At 38.6% G+C, this 22,348-nt stretch overlaps 1 non-coding gene across 1 annotated transcript; it reads right to left on the bottom strand.

Moving 5' to 3' along the window:
* Positions 1–17,883: 17,883 nt before the first annotated feature.
* Positions 17,884–17,990, bottom strand: LOC119049065 (U6 spliceosomal RNA). The gene has a single exon (XR_005082438.1). It is a non-coding gene; the product is annotated as a U6 spliceosomal RNA (small nuclear RNA).
* Positions 17,991–22,348: the final 4,358 nt, after the last annotated feature.

Genomic DNA, 22,348 nt, shown 5'->3' with positions numbered 1-22,348 from the left:
CTAAGGTTAGAATGAGAATGGCAGGAAACAAGCTCAGTGTCTGAATGCTGCTCCTGGAGATCTATTTATTTGCACTTGGCTTGGTTTACTATCTCATTTTACAGTTTCCGTAATACATGGAGGTTATGAAACAACTCCCTTTGAGGTCCTATAGCTATGAACATCTGTATGATTCCAAGGTTCAGGGAAAGTGTGTTTATCGTCTTTTAAATGATAATGGTAACATTGACTTTAATATAATTAGGTATTTTATTTCTTAAGTACTTTTAGTTGTGATATTTAAATTAAAAGAAGGTTTTTTCCTTTATAGTGGAGCTGGGAGGATGTGAACCCGTAGGTGCCCTAGGCTGGCCGTAACACCAGCCATATGGAAGAGCTGGTTCACATTGAGGGAAATAAACCCAATACTCAGAAAGATGCAAAAATGAGAGGGAAACACACACACACACACACACACACACACACACTCCTGATGACATTGGATTCCTGGTTCTAGTTCCTCAGGGTGCGGCAGCTGCCTAGATCTTTGGTGTCCTGACACCTGGTTCCTCTTCTTTAATTATGCAAACTGTGTGAATAGCTTTCCATGATTTATTTGTAGTTGATGCTGTTGCTACTGCTGTTTCTGTTGCAATTTTTGCTTAAGCTAGCTCAAGTTTCTGTCATCTGCAACCAAAGGTCCTTATACGTATAGGAACATGTTCATCTCAAGGGCCGAAAGTATAATCTGGCCTCAGAGGTTTTGTGAACAGGAAGGAAGGGATCAGGCAGCGTTGCTATGGCCTCTGAAATGGTCTTTAGGGGCTGAACACCACAAGGCCTAAAAGAGTTCATAATCATAGTGCTAAATAAGAGGTAAAGTTATATACTCTGGTTTGCCTGGAACACCCTAGTTTATACCACTTGTCCTGGTTTTCTGTCTGGCTCGACATTTGTCTCAGAGTTTTAATTTTCTAAATAAGCATTAGTATATGTAATTGTATTCAAATAATCCAGCCTCAGTTTGTTAGAGTGTCACTTCTCATCTCTAGCTTCTGCAATGGTCTTATCAGATACTGTGAGATATGTGTACAGTGAAGATTCTTTTTGACATGTGATCTAGTCTAAGAGACATCCAGCAACAGCCTATTTCTCTCCTCCTAATCTACCTGACAAGCAATGCAACCCACACTTCTGTTTATTTTTTATTTTATTTTATTTTATTTTTTGGTTCTCATTCGAGGACATGTTCATTGACTTTTAAAGAGAAAGAAATGAAGAGAGAGAGAAACACTGATGTGAGAGAGAACATTGATTAGTTGTCTCCTGTAGCACTCCAATCGGGGATCAAACCCACAACCTATGTATGTGCCCTGGCCAGGAATCAGATCAGTGACCTTGTGGTATATGGGATTGCACTCCAACTAGACTGAGCCAGACCCACCAGGGCTCACATTTCTCTTTAAATGGCAGTATGCAGAATGATTGAAGGTGCATCTATAGAGAGCAAACTCTTGCCCTCTCTGGTGGTGGTGTTCAAGCTTGTGGCCCTAGTCAACCACTTGCAAGACCTGCCAGTTATGTCCTGAGTCATGCTATTGCCTTCTACACGCAGGAAGCTGCCAGGCTCCTAGTTAGGGTGCCAGGATTAGGATAAACTGTAGGGAATCGTAGGTTAGGTTTACATGAAATACATGCAGGCAATTACAGGCAGAGCTGTCTTCATGTAGGTCCGTACAGTATAGTCTGCACACCTTTCTTCCGATGATTTTGTCATTATTGTATGGTGGTTAGCTGCAGTTACTTGTTTCTGTTTTATTGCTTTGTAACACTTTAATATTTTGCCACAAGTCCTTTTAGGCAATGGTGAACTTCAAAATACAGAAGTGCATATCCACTGAAGAGTTAAATGCCAACCTTTTACAGGTTGATTTACTTATAAATTATATTCCACATGTCATTAAGCAAGGAATTATGATGAAATTTGTTTTTGAAGATGTATGTATAAAGCTTCACTTGTGTTCTGTGTCCAAGTCTCTTTCTCTGTGTGTGCATTTCCTTGTGTGTGTGTGTGTGTATACATAAGACTTTTAAATTATAACTTACATTCTAACTTTTCGAAATTCATGGGAAGCTAAATTAGGAGTATATTGGGCAATTATCCAATGGATTTAGTCACAGGAAATAGCTAAGCCTGATAATGAGTAGATAGCTCATTCATTGCCTACACTTAGCTGATAATTGCTCATAACGTTATTTTCCTTTGTTTACGTAGTGGAGATTTTCCCAAGTGTATCAAAATATGTTGCTGATGGGGAGAGTTCTAAACATTCTAACACATGAACTTGCTTTTGCTTTTCCCTTTCTATGTAAGAAGCAGTGATGAGTAAGACAATTAGATACCTCAGTTTATCATCTTATTCAAGAACTATGATCTAGGCAGGTTATTACTGGCTCATGGTTCTCTTTCATGTTCTCTACTTAAGCTCTCCCCTAAAGCCCTAATTTTCCATTGAGGTTTTCTTCATGGAAAAAATAAAGTAGCAATATTTGCAAATTATGATACCAAAGTGATGTACTGGCCTGGAGTCTCATGCTCCACACCCAAAGGAAAATGGGCAAAAATCATAGTGATAACCAAAGCTAAGGATTCACCAGAAGAAATCAATCACAGAACCAGATTGGGACATTAATTTCAAAATGTCAAAAAATTTGGTTTTTGATCGTAGAATTCAAAGAACCTGAGGTGACCAGTCATCTTTCCCAGCAGCCTCATCAAAGAAACAAAAAGAAAACTGACAAGATCCTGAGAAATACTACATACTCTATATCCTTCAACTTGGAGTGAAGCTGGCTAAGGGAGAAAATTCATGATGAGGTCAAGTAAAGTCTCTCAAGAGTAGAAAACCCTACGTGTCATCAGAAGACCTTAGCAGAGGCTTGGTGGCATGGAGCTGAAATGAAGGAAATGAGTCACAGCCCCAGAGGGTCACATCCTGACTGAATTGAAGGGTCTCTGATCTAGGACAATTAGGGGGAACTCTGAAGACTGAGCAGAAGCTACGTCCTTAGCAAGTATTTGATTTAGCCCCATCTGGGCTCTCCCCTTTTCCTTTCTCTGCACCCATAGACTGTAGCCAGCATATATGCTGCCTGGTACTTCAGGTGTAGAATAAAAAGGGGGGAGGGGGAATAGTCTAGGATAACTGGGAAGAATATTTTTACTATCTCTCTCCAGAAAAATTTTAGAACCAATCATTTAAGAAAGTGTCTCTGGAGTATAGAAACTGTTGGGATTGGTTTACAAGTCTGTTTCTCATGAACCAACAGCCAAAGGAAGAATTTTTACATCGTCCTCCAAGTGTGTCAATACAACATAGTTGTATTTTTCTAACCCCAAAGAGTATTCACACTCTTTCCCACAGTCATTTTGACTTTTCTGGTGTCTCCTTTTAATCAAATTGTCATTAACATCTGTTTTAAACAACAAGACATTCCCACGGTAGCAAAACTATGATGATTTTTTCATATGGAGAATGTAATGGAAACACATGAATTGAGGAAAACAAACCAACGACTTTAAAAACTTGGAATTAGGGGGGAAAACTTTAATCAGTTAATCTAAACCTCACTTTGTGAGGAGGAAAGTGAGAAGGGGTCACTACTCCCAGGAAGTTCTTCCTTGCTAAAATCTGCACAGAAGAACCAATCAGTAGCAGAATTTCAGTTATTTTGAGACAAGACACTACTAACTCTTCTGTCCCGTTGCTCCTTGTAGGGACTTCTCCAAGATGGCAGGAGCCTCTCACACTTAATCTTTATTGTCATTAGTGGGTCTTTAGTGTCATAAGCAATGTGGTAAGACGAACAGTTTTCTTCATAGCTCTGGTAGAGGGTAAATCTAGGGGTCAAATGCTATTACATGATAACTAGAAGGAGCACTTATCTTTGCTCTTAGAGTCATTCCATGGATAAAACTGTGGGTATGGCCCATCTTAGCTGGCATGAATTTTTACCCAGCTCCATTGCTAACCGAAGTACTACAAGTAGGCAAGATGCACAGAACTAACTTAGTCAACATATTCTTTTTAAAATAGATTCTCAATCACGTTCCACAAACAAGAGTTCTCCTTGGATCCATCAAAATTCGTATGAGGCTTGTGGCTCCTTTAAACACTGTACTATGGTGTTTTACCCAAAATATGCATGTGTCACAAAAGGCAAAGGAAAAATTGGTTTAACAAAAGTGTTTTATATAAATGCCTTGAGATGTTGACTAACATTCTGGAAAACTTTTGGTGGAATCAAAATTTTATAATTAGAAACTCAGAGATGGAAAGAAAATTTCAAAGATATCTAAGTTTTCCTCTCTCTCTCTAGTCTACTCTTATTTGATGTGCGAATTCTTTTCATCTCATTTTTTCACTTGTATCTGTTCAACAGGCATTTATTGGGAGCCTACTAATCTCTGCTACACACTGGGTATAGAGTGCAGAACAAAACCCATAGTCTCTGACCTCATGGAGATTCAAGTCTACTGGGAGAGGCCAAACTAAATTATCATGCAAAAGACTATATAATCTCAGTCTGGTCTGCTTCCATTGCTCTAGTTGCATGGGACTTTGTATTTTTATACGTAGCCGTTCTGTTTGCATAGTACTGACCATGAGGACATTCTTTTAAAGCTGCTTCTACCTCACACAGTGTGGGCCATCGCTTTTTACATGCTTCTGGGACCCATCCAAGCACAATGTCTGCACCATCTCCTCAGGTCTTTGCCAGAGTTTTATATTCCGTATCTTAGAAGAGCATTCTTTTCTACTCAAATTTATGTCCTATCCATCTTGATCCCTCAGGATACAGCTCCATATGAAATTCTCCCAGCTTCTGCTAGTATGAGTTGGCTAGAGCCTACAGCTCCTTTGCAATAGAGTCCCTTCTTTTTTTCCTTATCAGCTCCAGCATGTTCCAGCTGGGTTATTATTATCCTGGTGGCCAGGAGGGAAGTGAGGACAGATCCTGGTTGTGACTCATACTGTGTTGCAAGGGAGGACTTCAGTATAATCTTCGAGTAAGGGGGCAGTTTACACCCTTAATGGAGAGGAATAGGCCCCTTCTGAGGCTCACAAGGCAGGGGTATCTGCAGATTCAAGAATTTCAGATAATTACAACTATGTGTTGGAATTTTATTCTTTCCCATACAGGGTCTGATCTTGGCATAGCAGGCATAGCAGAACCTTGGAGTTGCCTATTCTTATTAAGTGCTGGTCTTGGTACTCAGCTTTCACTGACACTATCTATACAGATTAAAATATTTTGTGTGCTACAAAGAATGCCCTTTGGCTTATAGATTTCATTTTTAATCGTCAATTAATCACTCTCAGTCTTTCCCAAAGAATCAATAGAGTTTAGTATCCAATTCTTCTGTGCTTGTAGTTATTACTTACACTATACTTCTCATTTGCCAAAAAACCATTTCAGATCACCAACAACGAAAGCTTTAACAGAAGCATGGATGCATTATGCATGGGACAGCTGTGTTTCGATCAGCTGTGTTTCGACCAGCACTGTGTTACTACCAGTGCTGGAGTTGTCATTGCCAGCTGTGTGGCAGGTAGTTCAACTTCAAAATCCCATCTTGGTATTTGATTTCTTGGACTCCACTTCTTGTACCAACTGTTGCCCGATTAGTCCCCTTCAAAGAGAACAGGGAGTTTATTAGGGCATACTTGGGATGGACATCTATGGAATGGAAGAGATCTAAAAAAGACAGGACCTGGTAAAGGAATAAATTGGGCTGTGCCACAGTATTAGCAAAGGCCTCAACTGACCTCATGGGAAATTCTGGAACTGGGGTGGTCCTTTAGAATGGTGTCAACTTAGGGCAAGGGGGCTAGACTTTTATGCCCCTGAGTCAACCAGTCAGTGAATAGGGGCTACCTGGGAAGGAAGTGTGACCTTGGACAAGGTGAGCTGCTTCAGCAGAGGAACTCACTAAAGACATACCAGGGTTTATCTTCTGGGAATAACTGGAATCATATTTATTACTGAGAGCATGAGGGAACTTCTGGATATGGCCCATTTCAACCAGTAGTACACTCGAAGGCATGTGGAATGACTGGGGCTATCTCTAACATCCTCTTTGTTTAAACACCCTATACTTGATCACAGTTCTCCTCTGCACTGATCACTTCATAATGCAAAAGTGCATCTGTATGCACGAGACAGTCTTTCTACAGAGTACCAAAGAGGACCTGTTTTACCTCTCTTTTTGGCCTACCAGGGCTTTCTACCATCTTAAAAGCACTTCAATATTTTTTAAAACTGAGAAAGAAAGTAAGAATCTTTGAATTTGACCTTGTTTTCTTTCCTCCCCTATCATGGCTTCTTTCCTAGTTTATGGCATTTCCTATGCTCCATTCTCTGAATACTCTTCTCTCGGAGTCATGGATATATAATATATATAGTTCCACTGTAAAAGTCTACTAGATCTGTGAATGGCATTTAGGAATTTAGAGATTCCTGTTCACTTTAGCAAGTGTGGTTTTCACATCAAGGCTTTCTACAGAGGAAAAAATAAAATATATAATTTAGCAATTAAATCTGATTAGGGCCTTTATAGTTCTCCTAATACCCTAAAACCCAGTGTTTTAAAGGATGGTAGTCACACACACACACACACACGCACACACACACACACACACATTTCTCATTTTAAGTGAAAGGAACATAACTGTGCTTAAAGTTTTGCAAATATAATAGTTACTATGATAGCAGAATTTCAAACTTTATATATATAGGCATAATATATTGAAGTTCTAAAAATTATTTGCATCACACCCTTATTTTTCTATTCATAGCCACCTCCACACAAGTGGTAGAAACAACTTTGCATACGTTCTGCCTTCAAGAGGGGGGCAGATATGGTAAACGACAAATAAGCCAATTAAAATGCTTAAGAACACTTGTAAATCTATAGCAGAAACAAATAAACTTGAAAACAAAGCTTTTATTTGAAGAAGTAAGGCTCTGATGAGAGAAAAATGTATAAGTAAATTCCAACTTACCGAAACCAGTATAACTTGAAGCAGATGCCAAAAACATAGGACATATCACCAATGTTCAAGTTATATTAACCACCCCCACCGAAAAAAAGAGAGCCTAATGAGATGACAGATGGAAATGGAGGTGATGTATTATTGAGAGCTTAGAATAAGTTGCTTTCTAAGAAGAAATTCTTCTCTACCTGCTTTTTGAGTAGAAATATTAAAATTCTGGGTAACTGGAAATCACTGGAGAACAAACATATGGTAACCATTTGGGGGACTCCTGAAAGTGACCAAGCTTCGTAAAGAAGTTCGATGTGTAATCTTGCACCTTAGAGTAGGTCAGTGATGACTAAGGGAGGTGACTAGGCTGACGGTCCTGCGGGTGACCTTACTGAGTCACAAGCAGCTCAAAGGATAAACATTACCAGTTCTATCCAATACTCGGTTTTACTTCCTCCTGTGACATATGAAAGATACATTTCCCAGTCCACAATTAAGTAGGACCATGTTCCTAACTTTGCCAGCAAAGTGAGATTATAAGTGATATGTCCGTTTTGGGGGCTGAGGTACCAAAACCTCTCCAGCTGATTCTGCAGTCTCTGTCTTCCCCTACCATAGTGACAGAGGAGGCCAAATGGCCTAGATCAACAATCCCCAAAGCTTTTGACACCGGGACCTGGTTTCGTGGAAGACAATGTTTCCACAGACAGGGGTTGGGGGCACACAGCCAGGCTGTATGTGAGTGAAGCTTTGCTTGCTTGCCTGCTGCTCACCTCCTGCTATGCCGCCCCTTTCCTAACAGGCCACAGATTATACCGGTTTGAGGCTGGGGGTGGGGGACCTCTGGCTTGGGTAGCATAACTAGAAGATGGTTGGTGGAGCACTCTTCGGCATGGCTCCTGAGTGACTATATGGAGCCAAGCTACCTGGAAAACCTCAACGGACATGCAGCCTGAGTTAGAAATGAACTTTTGTATGTCAGTATCTGCGATTTGGAGATTGCTTTCTCCCTACGTCCTTTCTTCCTGTCTTTCTTCTCCTCTTTTTTCCTTCTTTCCTGCAGCATAGCCTGTCCTAGTCTCACAGTGGGTAGTACGGGAAATCTCTCAAGCTTCCAAGCAGCAGGTACCTGGAGGGCCTGAAAAGACTGGAGGCTAGAATGAAGTGGATTTAGAGGATGTGCATTTCAGTGGTGATCACCGGCTTCGTGGTGGCAATTAAAAAGCCTAAATTTGAGCAGAAAAGGCATAGCAAAGGCTAGAGAACTTCTTTTGATTGCAGAATAATATATAAGTAATATTCATTAAGTAGTACTTATGTAGTTAATATATATGTAGTATGTTCTTTGGAAATTTAAGTTTAAGGAAAGGGAAGAAAAGGAAGAAGCTGCAGAAGAAGAAGGAGAAGAATTAGAGTAAGAGAAAAAATCTTGAGGAGCTGAATTTAAATACTGAATTGATCACTTTAAAATCAGAAATGATGGCATTACTTCAAATTGAAAATTTCGTTTCTTCCTTCTGGTCACAAAAATTGGAGCTCATCATATAAATTGAGTAGGCAAAGCAAAATAAAAAATAGTGTAAAAATCTAACAACAAGCAGAACTTGGTTTTTGCAAAATTGAGACAATAAAGATAATTTCAAAAATGTTATTCCCCTGAGAATAAATGATAATGCAATAATTAGAAGAGAAAATATTATTTTTATTTCCAGATGATCCAATGGCTAACTTTAAAAAGTCCAAGGGTTCAACATCAAAACTACTAAAACAACAAAAAAGCTCAGTAAGTTCTGTGGTTTCAACACAAATAAACAAAACCATTAATTTCCTCAACTTAAAAATCAGAAGTTATAAAATACCACTTTAAGATGTTCTATTCACATCAGTATATCATTTATATTCAGCATTTTGTTGCTAACAGCACTTTGGTAAGATGTCCAGTTTTTGAATAATAAATAATTTTCCTACATAAAAAACTACAAACTGTAAAATACAACTTTAAAACATTTCCTTTACAATAGCATATTAATTATGAAATGTATTTTGTTGCTAGCAGCAGGCTGAAAATAAAAGATGCATAAACAAGGTAGATGTCTCTTTATCTTTCACTAAAAAGTATAGAGAAGGATAGGCAGTCAAGGGCTAATGTGACTATGTAATTATCAGGTTTCTTTTCTCTGTACTTTGTTATCCTTAGAGAACAACTTTTCTATCATCCGGTTTCCTCCTATGTTTAGAATAGCAGCTTGAGCTCCAGCCATCACACCACCATACCAAGTCAGGAAGGTCAATGTCACATGGGGCATGTACCCTTGTATGTCCCCACTTTAATAAACCTTTTCTAGGAGTTTCATCTAACAACTTTTATTTATGTCCCATTGACCAGGAGTTATCTATTGACCATACCTTGCTGCAAGGGAGACTGGAAAATGTTTTTTAACTGAAAATTTTGTCATCTTGAATCAAACCACTATTGTTTTATTAAAAAAGGAGAAAGGGAGAATGGATATTAGTGTTGGAAACTAGCAATCTCTGTCATAAATATGTTTAAAACTGTATGGCACTTAGAATTATTGAGGATCTTTTATTGGCATATAAAATTAAATTGGAATAAATTATAATAAAGTTGAAAAATAGAGTTAGAAGTGCAATGATGGTGGCCTTGGGTGGGGGAATCCTGGGATGCAGTAGATTGTCAAAAAGGTTCTAGCTTTTGTTTTAGGGGGTAGGTCTGCAAGTGCTTATTCCATTATTAAAAATTAGCAGCTAACTAAATGACACAGACCTGTGAACAATGAGTGTGTCATGAACTGAGATGCATTATTATCCTGTTTTAAAAACGAAAGTACAATTTTGAATCCTATTTTTTAATTGAAAAATGAAATGACTCTAAAACACACATGGAAGAATAAATGGGTGGGAAAGCCAAGGAAAAATGGAAAAAAGAGGATAAAGAAAGAAATGTTCACTGTCAGATTTTTAAAAAGCCTAACACATCATTTTAATGAAGCACTTTATTCTTGAGGGGAGGGACCAGACCCTAGTTATAAAGCCATGCGTTCACGGATCCATGGGTGAAGCTCTTTGCATACTTTATGGGGAGTAATGAAAAGGGATTACCTGTTCACTCTTCTACACTAAAGAAAAGTTATTACTGCTGTGTTCATTCTACTACGTCCACCCATGACTCTTGTAGGGATTTCAAAGTACCTTTTTATGCTGTATTATTACCACCTTCTGCTGCCAAATCTGTTGGTTGCCTAGCCCAACATCTATTCTCTCTCTTTCTGCCCTGATTGTATTTAGCACCTCAATTATGCGGAGTGGGATTTTGTTAGCTTCTAGGAAATTTTATCTTTTTTCAAGATTTTATTTATTTATTTTTAGAGAGACAGGAAGGGAGGGAAAAAGAAAGGGAGAAAAACATCAATGTGTGGTTGCCTCTAACATGCACCCCCCACTGGGGACCTGGCCTGCAACCTAGGCATGTGGCCTGACTGGGAATTCAACTGGCGATTCTTTGGTTCCCAGGCTGGCACTCAATCCACTGAGAGATACCAGCCAGGGTAGACATTTTCTTAAAAGACAACTGAGTGTACACTTTGGCCTATTCTGCCACTTCTTCACTTCTGCTTGGGACTGTGGCCATGATGGCTGGAGCTCAAGCAGCTATTCTAAACACAGGGGAAGATGGGGATGACAGAAAAACCATTCTCTAAGGATAGTAAAGCAGAAAGAGGTAAGAAGACTGATAATTGCATGGCCATACCACCCATGGATGGCCTATCTCTACACTAGTGAAAAATAGAGTCGTCTATCTCGTTTATGTAGCTTTTATTTTCGTTCTTTGTCACTAGCAGCAAAATCCATTTCATAACTGATACACTATTATAAAAGAAATATTTTAAAGTTGCATTTTATAGACTGGGCAGTAAAAGTAATATATTTGTTAACAGAGTGGAAGGGAGAATTTGGAGCATCTCTGGGGTCTCTGTGACTTCATGGAGCCACCAGTCTCCGGGAGACCACTTTACTTCCAGAGATTCTGGCCTGGCCCCCTGGGGCACAGTCAAAGGTCACTCTAGGTTACCTCTGTTTTCCCACCAGCCAAGGTGATCTTGTCAAGACTTACTTTCTGTAGATTGAATTATAAAAGCAATGAAATGCTTTTCCAAATGTATAGGTATCTTTTAGCATATTGAGTAGTACAATACATGACCTCCTGTGCCAAAAATTGAATGTGTCCCTCACTATCACTAGTCCTTACTCCAAATCTACAGTGACAGTTGTGGAGAATCTAGCCAACAACCTGACAGTCAAAGAGCAAGCTACGGTCGATTTGAGTATGGAGCTGCAGAGATTTAGGGGTGTTGGGGAAGAAAAGGTGGAAGTAAAGATTTGAAGCAAAGGGTTGACTATTGAGAGTGCATGAGAATTCTCACTGGGTAAAGTAAGCTTTGCTAAAAATTTTCTCCAACCCTAAAGAATGGTGGGATTCTTGGCAGGTCAGTATTTCTAGCCTGTGACAGACACAGGCATTACTCAGAAGTCTGGGAGGCACAACATTCAACTATCAGAATCACTGCTAAGCTGGAAACTACAAAGTGGCATCTTTCCAAGTGTACCTGAGTCGTGTACTTCATTCTGGGAGGACATAAAAATATTTACAAAGAACTTTTCCACTTTTTCATATTGGTTAAATAATGCTGATTTATGATAAGATGTTTCTAAAAATTTAGGTAGTACTATAAATGCATATTTTAAATTAAAAAATTATAATAGAGATGAAGTCTTAACAATTTTTTTCCATTTTATGTATTCTCTTGGCAGTTTGGGTCAAAGGATACCTGTCAGGAGTCAGTGCTCCGCTCACTGCTGTATATGTGAGTGGTGAATAGGATCCTTTCCTGACTTTGAGAAATACTTTTAGTGTGTAAATGCTAGAAGATAGTAAAGAAAGCTAATAAGACAAAGAATGTATTCATTTTAAAGATGGTATTGGGGGAGAGCTTTTCGAATAAATACCCTGAACTGCCAGAAAAACAAGCAAGTGGGTCCTACAGAAAAGTGAGCTGAAAACACTTCACTGGAGGCACAAGTGAAAAACTGAGGCCATTTAACTTTAGGCATATTCAGAGAAGGCAGAGTTCATTGGAAAAAAACAACAATGCGGGGAAAAATAGAAGGTATCAGGAAAAGAGGAAGGCCAAATATGCAATAGATTGACTCCGTAAGAGAAGCTGTAACCATCAGCTGAACAGGGCCATTGAGGATGAACATGACTCATTCCCAGGGTCAGGAGGAGTCAGAGCCTGCTTGATGGCATGTAACCCACGCACACTCAATTCTTTCTCCACTTAACCTTTCCTATCAATTGAATCGGCAAAATGTCTGCGCTGTCTCATAAATATTCAGTCTCATCCAGACAACACTAGGGGGAGCAACACTGCAGAATGAAAGCTGTGAAAATTGGAGCTTCACACTCATTCTTAGGAATATTAAAAATGAGAAAGTCTCAGACAGGAATGGCTGAGAAGTGGCAGGATAGACTTCCTGTGAGGGTGGACAGCTTCTATACCCAGAAAGGGAAGCACTTTTCCAGGGAGTCAGATGGTCAGAGTTCGGGCTGTGGCTTTGGATGGCTGAAATCTGTAAGGGGACTTTTTTTTTTTTTAAAGACTGTGGCTTGTCAAGTCTACACATTAAACAGTATTCAGGACACTAGGACTTGTCACTCTCAAAGACTTTGCTGCCATGTTTTGCAAATTAGCAGGGACATGGCAAGAATAAGTAGGTAGGGCAGTTTTGGGCCAAGAGCTATACAATTATGACCTCGTCTTAATAAGAAAACCCTTGAAAACAAAGAACTTTTAGAATGAATGCAACTTATATAATGTAGAGAATACACTATGTTATTTTCTTGTAAGAATTTTTTTAATTCAAGAATTTTGAATCAAAGACAAAGAATTACAGGAAAATATTACAATACTGAGGACAGAAAAAAGGAACTAATATATGCTAAGTACCTGTGCTTGTGCTTTACATATGTTGTTATTTTAAGCTTCACTGGGACCCTAATAAGGTAGGTAGGGCCAATCATATTTTTCAAATGAGGAAATAGGCTCAATATGAGCCAAGTAGTATCCTAATAATCATTTTCTCATCTCACTCTAATATATTTACATAATAGAGATGGTCAGAAGTGACACAGAAAAAGTTAACTTTATTTTAAAATGTAATTAAATTTTAAATGTAATTAAAAATTTTTAAATTATTTTATTGTTCAATTACAGTTGTCTGCATTTCCCCCCCACCACTCCCTACCACCCCAGACAAACCCACCTCCGTCCCTTGCTTCCACCCTCCCGCTTGGTTTTGTCCATGTGTCCTTTATGGTAGTTCCTGCAAACCTTTCCCCCATTGTCCCCTCCCCACTCCCCTCTGGTTATTGTTAGATTGTTCTTAGTTTCAATGTCTCTGGTTGTATTTTGTTTGCTTTTTTCTTTTGCTGATTATGTTCCAGTTAAAGGTGAGATCATATGGTATTTGTTCCTCACTGCTTGGCTTATTTCACTTAGAATAATGCTCTCCAGTTCTATCCATGCTTTGTATTAAAATTTAATACAAACACTGGAAATGTATGTTATCTAAGAAAGCTTTTTGGCATTTGCATTTAGTTAAAAAATTAATCTTTCAAAAGTTAACTATATATCTTATTACCCAAAGAGAAAGCCTGTCTCATAGTGTCTTTGACAATTAAAAATAGTTATATATATATTTATGTGTGTGTATATATATAAATATATATATCCCTTCACATTCTTTCATCTAGTCCCCTATCCTCCCTCCCCTGCAGCTGTCAGTCTGTTCCATGTTATTTGTGCCTCTGTTTCTCTTGTGTTCATCAGTTTATTTTGTTCATTACATTCCCTATATAAGTGAGATCATATGGTATTCGTCTTTCTCTGACTGCCTTATTTCACTTAGCAAAATACTATTGAGGTCCATCCATGTGATTGTAAAAGGTAAGATTTTCTTCTTTTTATGGCCAAGTACCATTCCATTGTGTAAATGTACCACAGCTTTTTAATCTACTCATCTATCGATGGGCACTTGAGCTGTTTCCAAATCTTACCATCATACTTTCATTTTTAGTTCTCTCCAACTGTGTCCTGAATAATTTACTTATTCTGTCAGGTTGTTTTTCTATTACACGAAGTCCGTAGGAGCAATGAAACACCAATTCAAAATAACCTGTGAACCTCAATGTTCATAGCAGCACAATTTACAATAGCCAAGTGCTGGAAGCAACCTGAGTGCCCATCAGTAAATGATTAGATTAAAAAACTATGGTACATCTACACAGTGGAATTCTGTGCAGCAGAAAGAAAGAAGGAGCTCCTACCTTTTGCAACAACATAGATGGAACTGGAGAGCATTATGCTAAATAAGTCAGGTGGTGAAAGACAAATACCATATGATCTCACCTATAAGTAGAACCTAAGCAAGTAAAATATAACCAGAGACATTTAAATTAAAAAAAAAAACAGTGAAAGGACAGCAAACTCACAGTTATTAACAACCACACCCAAAACAAAAGCAAACTAAGAGGACAGCTAGATCAGGAGCAGAACCATAGAAATGAAGATCACATGGAGGGTTAGCAACAGGGGAGTGGGAGGAGGAGAAGTAGGGAGAAGGTACAGAGAATAAGTAGCGTAGATGGTAGGTAGAAAATAGATAGGGGGGAGGGCAAGAATAGTAGGGGAGATATAGAATCTAAAGAACTTGAGACACATGGTCATAAACTAAAGAGGGATACGATGGGGGAGGGGTGTGCAGGGTGGAGGGGAATGAAGGGGGGAACAGAACAACTGTAATGGCATAATCAATAAAGTATATTAAAAATTATAAGAAAAAAATAAATAAATAAACTTACAGTAACCAGAGGAGTGTGAAAAAGTAGATAATGAGGGAAAGAAAGGGAAGGGTCATCAAGGAACATGTATAAAGGACCCATGGAAAAAGCCAAAGAAAGGAATTTTTGAGGGTGGGAGGTGGGGGTGGGGGGAGTGGTAGGGGGAAAACGGAGATGACTGTACTTGAACAACAATTAAAGAGAGAAAAAATAATACTACTGTTATCAGGTCTGCAGACTCGGTCTCAGATGGGTTTTATTTTCCCTTGTATGTTTTCTTGATTTTTAAAGACAGTTTGTCTTTAGAGGTGCTTGTTTATTTTCCTGAGAGAATCCCATGGGAGTGTGTTGGGTCACGTTCTGTAGAACCAGACACTTGAGATGAGGTTTCAGTGGTGGTGCTTATCAAGGAAGTGTTCCAGGAACACTGACAAATGGGGGTGGGGGGAGGACAGAGAAGAGGAGAAATCCCAACATGCCTATGATTTCAGACCAAGTCCCACGAAAAATTATCTCAGGCTGATGCTGCAGAGGACTCTGGGGTTTCCAAGTTATGCCACAGAGTTGTAACTGAAGCTAGAAAACTATGAAAATTGTGCAGGCAGGGGATGTGTTTTAGAGGGCAGTGTTTTGAAAAAGGAGGCCCAGTTGGTGCTGGATAGGAAAGCACACCAAAGAAGGGACCTGAACCCCCGCCCCATCCCACCCCAAGAAAGAATGAAAATAGATCCGGAGATCTGGGTGAAGCACAGACTCTGACATCTGAGGACGATTATTTATGTTTGGTTCTAAATTTGGAGATTTTCTGACACTATATGGGTTTCCATTCTGAAAAGTAGCAGGCCAAAGGAGGTAACATCTCATTTAAAAATTGTTTTCACCCAAAATGCAAGCCACAAGGAGCTCGCATGTCAGCTCCCTGGGCTGCTGAGCCAGTTTTTCCATAGTTCCTCTTTACATGGTGGGAATAACTCCTCTACAAATGGCCTTTAAACAAGGTTTCCTTTCAAACCCCTAATCTCTTCTGTGTAAGAATTAAAATCCTGTCTAGGCATTAGCTGATTGAATTATCTCCCAAAGCCTGTTCTACAGCTGCACAGGCCTGCATGTGAGTCTGGTTGAAGACTTTGGGCTGTGTCCTCAAAAGGGCTCTTTTCCTCCTGCTTTGGTTTTCTGCTTACATAATCCTTCAACCATGGATCTGCCATCTCTTCTCTCTTTCAGATGAGTTCTGGGTGAGAAGAATTTCAAATCTGAACTGAAAGTAAGATTCTTGCCCTTCCAGTCTCTGTCTGGACACCAGTAGTCTTTGAGTGAACCCTGAATTGTCCCTTTAGATGAGTGGCGGAGAAAAGTGGGAGGGAGGGCACAGAGAAAGCTGTGACATCAAAGAGTTCCAGAAACTAAAGTGTGGAAAAGTTGATATCCTCAAGAGTGGTAAACAGGAAGAACATGCCACCATGTAACCAGAAGGCATGATGAGTGTGTTTGTGTGCTCTTTGGCCTACATATGTATTTGATTTCTGTAGCATGAACAGACTTGGTAGGAAATCCTCTCTTTTATACTCTTTTCTTAGAAAATAGTATGAGATTCCTGCCATAGCCGGAGGAACAACTGAAATGCAGCCTTTCCCATTGCTCTTCCAGCCCCAAACAGAAAAATCCCCATGTGCTGAGTGTATGATGGGAACCGAGACTAGAGTCTGGAGTTATGGTGTTTTTCTTTAGTACTTTCTGAAAAGTACTGACATAATACTGCCCCTCCTAATATGCCGTATAAGGTAACAGCCCACATGAAGCTGTAAAAGAAGCATTGAAGCTTCCAGCAAAGAAAGTTTTTGGCAAACGCTTCATGTACAAACTGTAGGGCTGATACTGAACGCTTTAAGCTATAGTTCCAAAGTATCAAGCATTATTTTGACTTTGTCAAATGCAAGTATGTGTACTAAAAACATAGGATGATATTAATGTAACATGTGGAAAAGTCAAATAGAACATTTGAGATTGTTTATGAGGATTGTTGTGTGCCGACTCTGCTTGTAAAAATTGTGGTCACGTGGGGCACGCCATTCTGTCAGGAACAGTTTGAACTCTTTTATAAAACTCTTTAGATAGAAAAAGATGTTGTTAAGAATAGATCTAGTCACACTGTTAACGTGGGTGATTGTTGTATTCAGGTTCTTACAGAGATTATACTCTGAAAGCTATCAACTACGCAGATTCCAATATTAGTTTTCCCTTCCCCAGGAATTGAAGTAAACCTTTAAGGAAATGTAGCAAGTATCTCAGCTTCCTTCCAAAGATAGAAGAATTTCTGCCTAAGTCTGGAAGACTGAGAGTTTTCCTACAAATTTCTCCTAAGCTAAGAGGAGGTAGAAGTACAGAAGTTTGGTCAAGTCCAACATGTCCTCATTAGAAGGGAGTGTATTTGCATTTGCCATTTCGATTATCAATCCACCCGGCTGCCCACAGCCTGAGAGTTAAAGACCTTAAATGAAAAATAAGGAAGATCTCAAGAGACCCCAAGTCCTCCTGGAAGTACTGGCTATGGTGACAAAAGAAGAGAATCTTAGCAATGTTGACAACAGCTGCATTGGTCATGAGGGTAATGATAAAGTACTGACTCCAGTGCCTTCTATTCTCTGCATGTAAAACATCAGAACACCTGACTAAAGATGAGAATCCTCGGTCTTGGGCTACTTGGCATCATCAGGGGTCCTGCCTCTGGGCAGTGGTACCACCAATGGGGAACAACAGCACAACTACCACTCTGAACTTGGGTGCTTTTGGACTCATTTTCTCAGTGATCTGTATTAGGAGATACGAAAAATGGCAGGTTACTCCATAATAGTCAGCAGAATGCTATTAGAACTTGTGTGAGAGACTGGATATTCTTAAATTTATTTGGGAAGATCAGGAGTTATATTTGTTTTTCTTTTTTTAATGGAACACCTCATAAATTTTTGTGTTATCCTTGCACAGGGGCCATGCTCATCTTCTTTGTATCGTTCCAATTTTAGTGCGTGTGCTGCCGAAGCGAGCCCTGCGGGTTATGTATTTAGAGGAGTAAGCCAACAACTTGTCTGTCACAAACACGTACTTCAAACAACTGGACAGATGATCGTGTACATGGTCATAACCAGATGACCAATACAGAAATCAAATAGACTGTGTAATTGGAAGCAGGGTATGGAGAAGCTGTATTCTCTCTGCCAAAACAAGACCAGGAGCAGATTGTGGTACTGATCACATACTGCTAATATCAAACATTAGAGTCAAGCTGAAGAGCGCTAAAAGAATTATAGTGCCAAAATATAACATAATAGCATTCCTAATGGATTTAAATTCCACATAAAACAGATTTGCACTGTTAAATGTAATCGACCGAGAACCAGAAAAACTGTGGACTGAAGCTGCAAATGTTATTAGAGATGAATGCAAAAAGGCAGTGCTGGATGTAAAAAAAGGGAAGGAAAGTTAATGGATGACAAAAGAAACACTGAAAATTGTTAAAGACCCATGAGAGGCAAAAGTAGAGGTTATGATCCTGAACATAGTTTTTCAATGATTATCACATAGAAACAAAGAGAACTATTACAACGGTCAATGCAAGGAGATAGAAAACAACAAAAAAGGGAAAACAAGAGGTCTCTACAAGAAGATTCAAGAAATAAAAGGGAAATTCAAACCCGGACTAGGAATGCTGAACAACCCCCAAGAAAACATGTTATCTGAACAGGAGAAAATAAAAAGAAAGTATAAACAATATACTGAAAATCTATACTGGAGAAACAAAAGAATGACAGATACCTTTGAAGTTTTCCATGAGGAGGAATGTATAATTCTAGGAAGTGAAGTGGAAGCTTGTCTAAAATTACTGGAAAGAAATAAATCACCAGGGGTAGATGGGTTATGAATAGAATTATTTCGAGCCACAGAGACAGAATCTGATTCTAACAAGAATATGTCAACAAACTTGGAAAACAAAACAATGGTCTACACAGACAGAAAAAGTTCAATATACATCAAAATCTTCGAGAAAGAAGATGCTGAGGAGTGTGCACAGTAATTATAAGACTGTTGCTCTCATTTCCCATGCAATTAAGTGGGGTTCAAGGTGATGCAACAAAGGCTTCTATCTGATACGAAGCAAGAAATGCTGGATGTTCAAGTTAGATTCCAAGAGGGAAAAAAACATGGATGCATGCCATTGCTGTGCAAAACAATTAAACATCCTGCTGGCATTTTCCAAAGAGAGATCTCATTTCATGCTTACTATGCACTACATGGATTTAATTGTACTTATTTCTTTTTAAATTTCCTTGTATAAGAAGCATTTACCACTAAAACGTGTAAAATGCATTTTCTTCTTCTCCTTCTTCCTACATAACTGAAATTTCCTTTACTGTAAAGCTTTCTTGCACACATTTTCTTTTTTCTTTTGGAATTACTACTTTTAACCATATCTCATCTTCTGCCTCTCTTGAAATAAATCTTTTTTTCTTAAATTTGTATATATTTTCCTATCCTTTAACTAAATGTTATTGTTATTATTTTTGCTTTCCAATGAGGGGAGGTATTTGCTCTTGATCTTTACATTAAAAGGTCAGTTTTCAGATGTGAAGGATCTCTATCGTGTTATTTACTGTATTTCAAAAGAGAAGTTTCACTTAACTTCCTCTTTGTCTTTTAAAATAACTACTTGAAATATTTTCCCTGGTGTTTTTCCATAGACACAAAAAATTGGGACAGGGAGAGAAAAAAGGAGTATTACAGAAAATGTTTCAAGTGAAGTTAGCATTTTTAAAATGGTTTTTGTTAGCCTTGACAAGTTTAAACCCATGAAGTCATCAATAGATACTAAACACAGAAAGGCCCCAAATGAATTGAACCTGTGATATTTTATGTATAAAATATTACATCTTGAGAAACAATCTCTTCAAGGTAATAAGTACTTATAATAAATAAACACCAAATAACACTCATGTCTTACAATTTTATGGTTTGATAGGGGTTTTCACTTCATCTTATTTTAATCTTGTGCAAAAATACCCAGAAGGCTGAGTCATTCCTTTGTACTCTTCAGAGTCTTCTTTGTATAAACTAAGAAGACTGAAAAACTATGTAATAAGAGTGTTAAAGTGAAAGTCTTGCTTGACACCTTAAGAGCCCAGAGATTCCAGACACACAGCTTCTGGGGAGGTGACAGGGTGCCGAGCAACCCCAACACACAGCTGAATGAGCACAACTAGAACATAAATGAGACATAAGCCTTCGAGGTCCCTGACAGAGTATCTAGACTTACCTCCATTCATATACTTTAAAAAACCAGCAAAATGTACAAGAGAAACATCATAATGCCAAACGTTATATTGATGGTAGCTTGCATAATATGAGACCTAAAGACATCTCTACCACATAAATCAGTAAGTCTATTCCTTAGTGATGTATTATTGGAAAATAATTCAATGCAAGAAAGTTAGATGAGAACAAAAGATCTCTATATAGGCTTATACATTTTTGAAAAAGGAAGAAACAGCCTAAGTTTTCACCTCCTCATGGGTTTCCTACTGATGTTAGACTAAAATTAAAGATCTTCATTGTGACCTCCTAAGGCGTTGCGTACTCTGCTTCATCTTGCCTCGCTCTTCTTTGAATTCACTGTACTTTAGCCAGTGGGCTTCTATTGGTGCCTCAAAGAGGTGCATCCCTTTCTCCTGTGAGGCCTGTGCCCATGTTCTCTTCACTTAGAACACGATGGCCTTCCCTAACCTCTCTTACCTTTCAGCTGGCTTACCCTTAGCCTCCAAGCTGCAGCTTAACTGTCATGTCCGTAGGAAAACTTCTGATAGGCATGGTGTTGCAGACCTACTTTCCCCTTGTAATTATCATAATGTTATTTGAACAAATGTTTCTTATTACCTATTCAATAGTTTTCTCTCTTGCTAAATTTAGAGTTCAAGAAAGACAGAAGATATGTCTGCCTTGTTCAATGTTATTTTCTCCTGCTACACGTGAGACACTTGGTAGACAGTCAGTAAATGCCTGTTTAAAATAATAAATCAGTCCCAGTCTTAATGTTCTTTGTTTCAAGAAACAAATGCTCTGTGAGGCTGGTAGAACCAAGATCATCAACTTGTTCACTTTTAGGACTTTTCTCCTCAGGACCTAAGGAATTGCATTTTCTTTGGCTTAGAAAGACATCTAGATATCTTTTTGCCCCAAACAAATCATAGAAAAAAAAGAAATGCACTCTTATAAATGGTTCACATTTGCAGAAGAATAAAAAATTGTTATTATGTGATGGATCCAATGTAATCTTAGAGCTTATCTAAGTTTATTAAATGACCTCAGGATCTGTTTCCCAGATTAGCCTCTGTGATCTGCTGTTCCAGAAACAACATCATGTTCTTTTTAAAAAAAATTTGACTCTAACCTTATGTCCCTTTATAGTATTTCCTAAGGAAGTTCATCTGTATTTACATCCACAATAGGAACTTTTGAATACTGCATATTAAATGCATATGTCTGAGTCTATATTTCCAGATTTGTGAAATTCATAGTAATAGAAATATAGGTTTTATTTATGCTCTTTGTTTTATATAATCAGTTTGAAAATCCTTAATTCCTACAAAAAATCTTTAGAGAAACTACTCTCTGGTTTCTATTGCTAGGCTCACGTTAACTATAGTATGGTTCAGAATGAAGTTCATTGCTTTAACTGCAGAATACCTGACCCAAAATGCTACAGGGGTCACATCTGCAAAGTGTTGTCCTGATAGGTCTCAAAGAATGCAGATCATTGCTCCTAACCTCTGCATTTCTCTTTACTTGAATATCTGTTCTCATTTTAAAAAGACTTAAGGGCAGGAGAATATCAGTTTCTCCATGAAGGTTGTTTTGGGTTAGTGGCAGTAAAAGCATGATTTAAGAGATGACAGAAGACTACTTGCTTGATTGACTCCACTGGCCTTTTTTTTCATTTGTCCTTTAGGCAAACTGTGCTTTGCACTTGAAGGGAGAAGAAAAGGAGGAGTGGCTACTATGACTATTGCCTTCTGAGCGCTTTTGATTTGGGGAGGAGTGTGCTGGCTGGAACTGGAGTCTATCCTATGTCAGGGAAACACTGTGAAAGTCATGATGAAGGATTGTTACAACTACAGTTACAGAAAGGGCCTGCAGCCATCGACTTAGTATCAGTTATGTGGAAGCTAGATCCACAGTTAGGTGATTCGCAAAATAAGCTGTTAGGGAAGAGGACAGGACAGGATTCAGAGAGGGAAAAGCATAAAATATATTATTTGGGCAGCCGGATGAACAAAGGCAAAGATGTTATGGTGGTTAGAGCAGGGGCTGTACTGGAGTTGTAAGTAGAAGAGTTTGGTGGGAATATAAGGGGTTA

Source organism: Artibeus jamaicensis, unplaced genomic scaffold (assembly GCF_021234435.1).
Source record: "Artibeus jamaicensis isolate MK-2021 breed Jamaican fruit bat unplaced genomic scaffold, CSHL_Jam_final contig_233, whole genome shotgun sequence".
NCBI classification, from domain to species: domain Eukaryota; kingdom Metazoa; phylum Chordata; class Mammalia; order Chiroptera; family Phyllostomidae; genus Artibeus; species Artibeus jamaicensis.
This window is presented reverse-complemented; position numbering and strand designations above follow the sequence as displayed.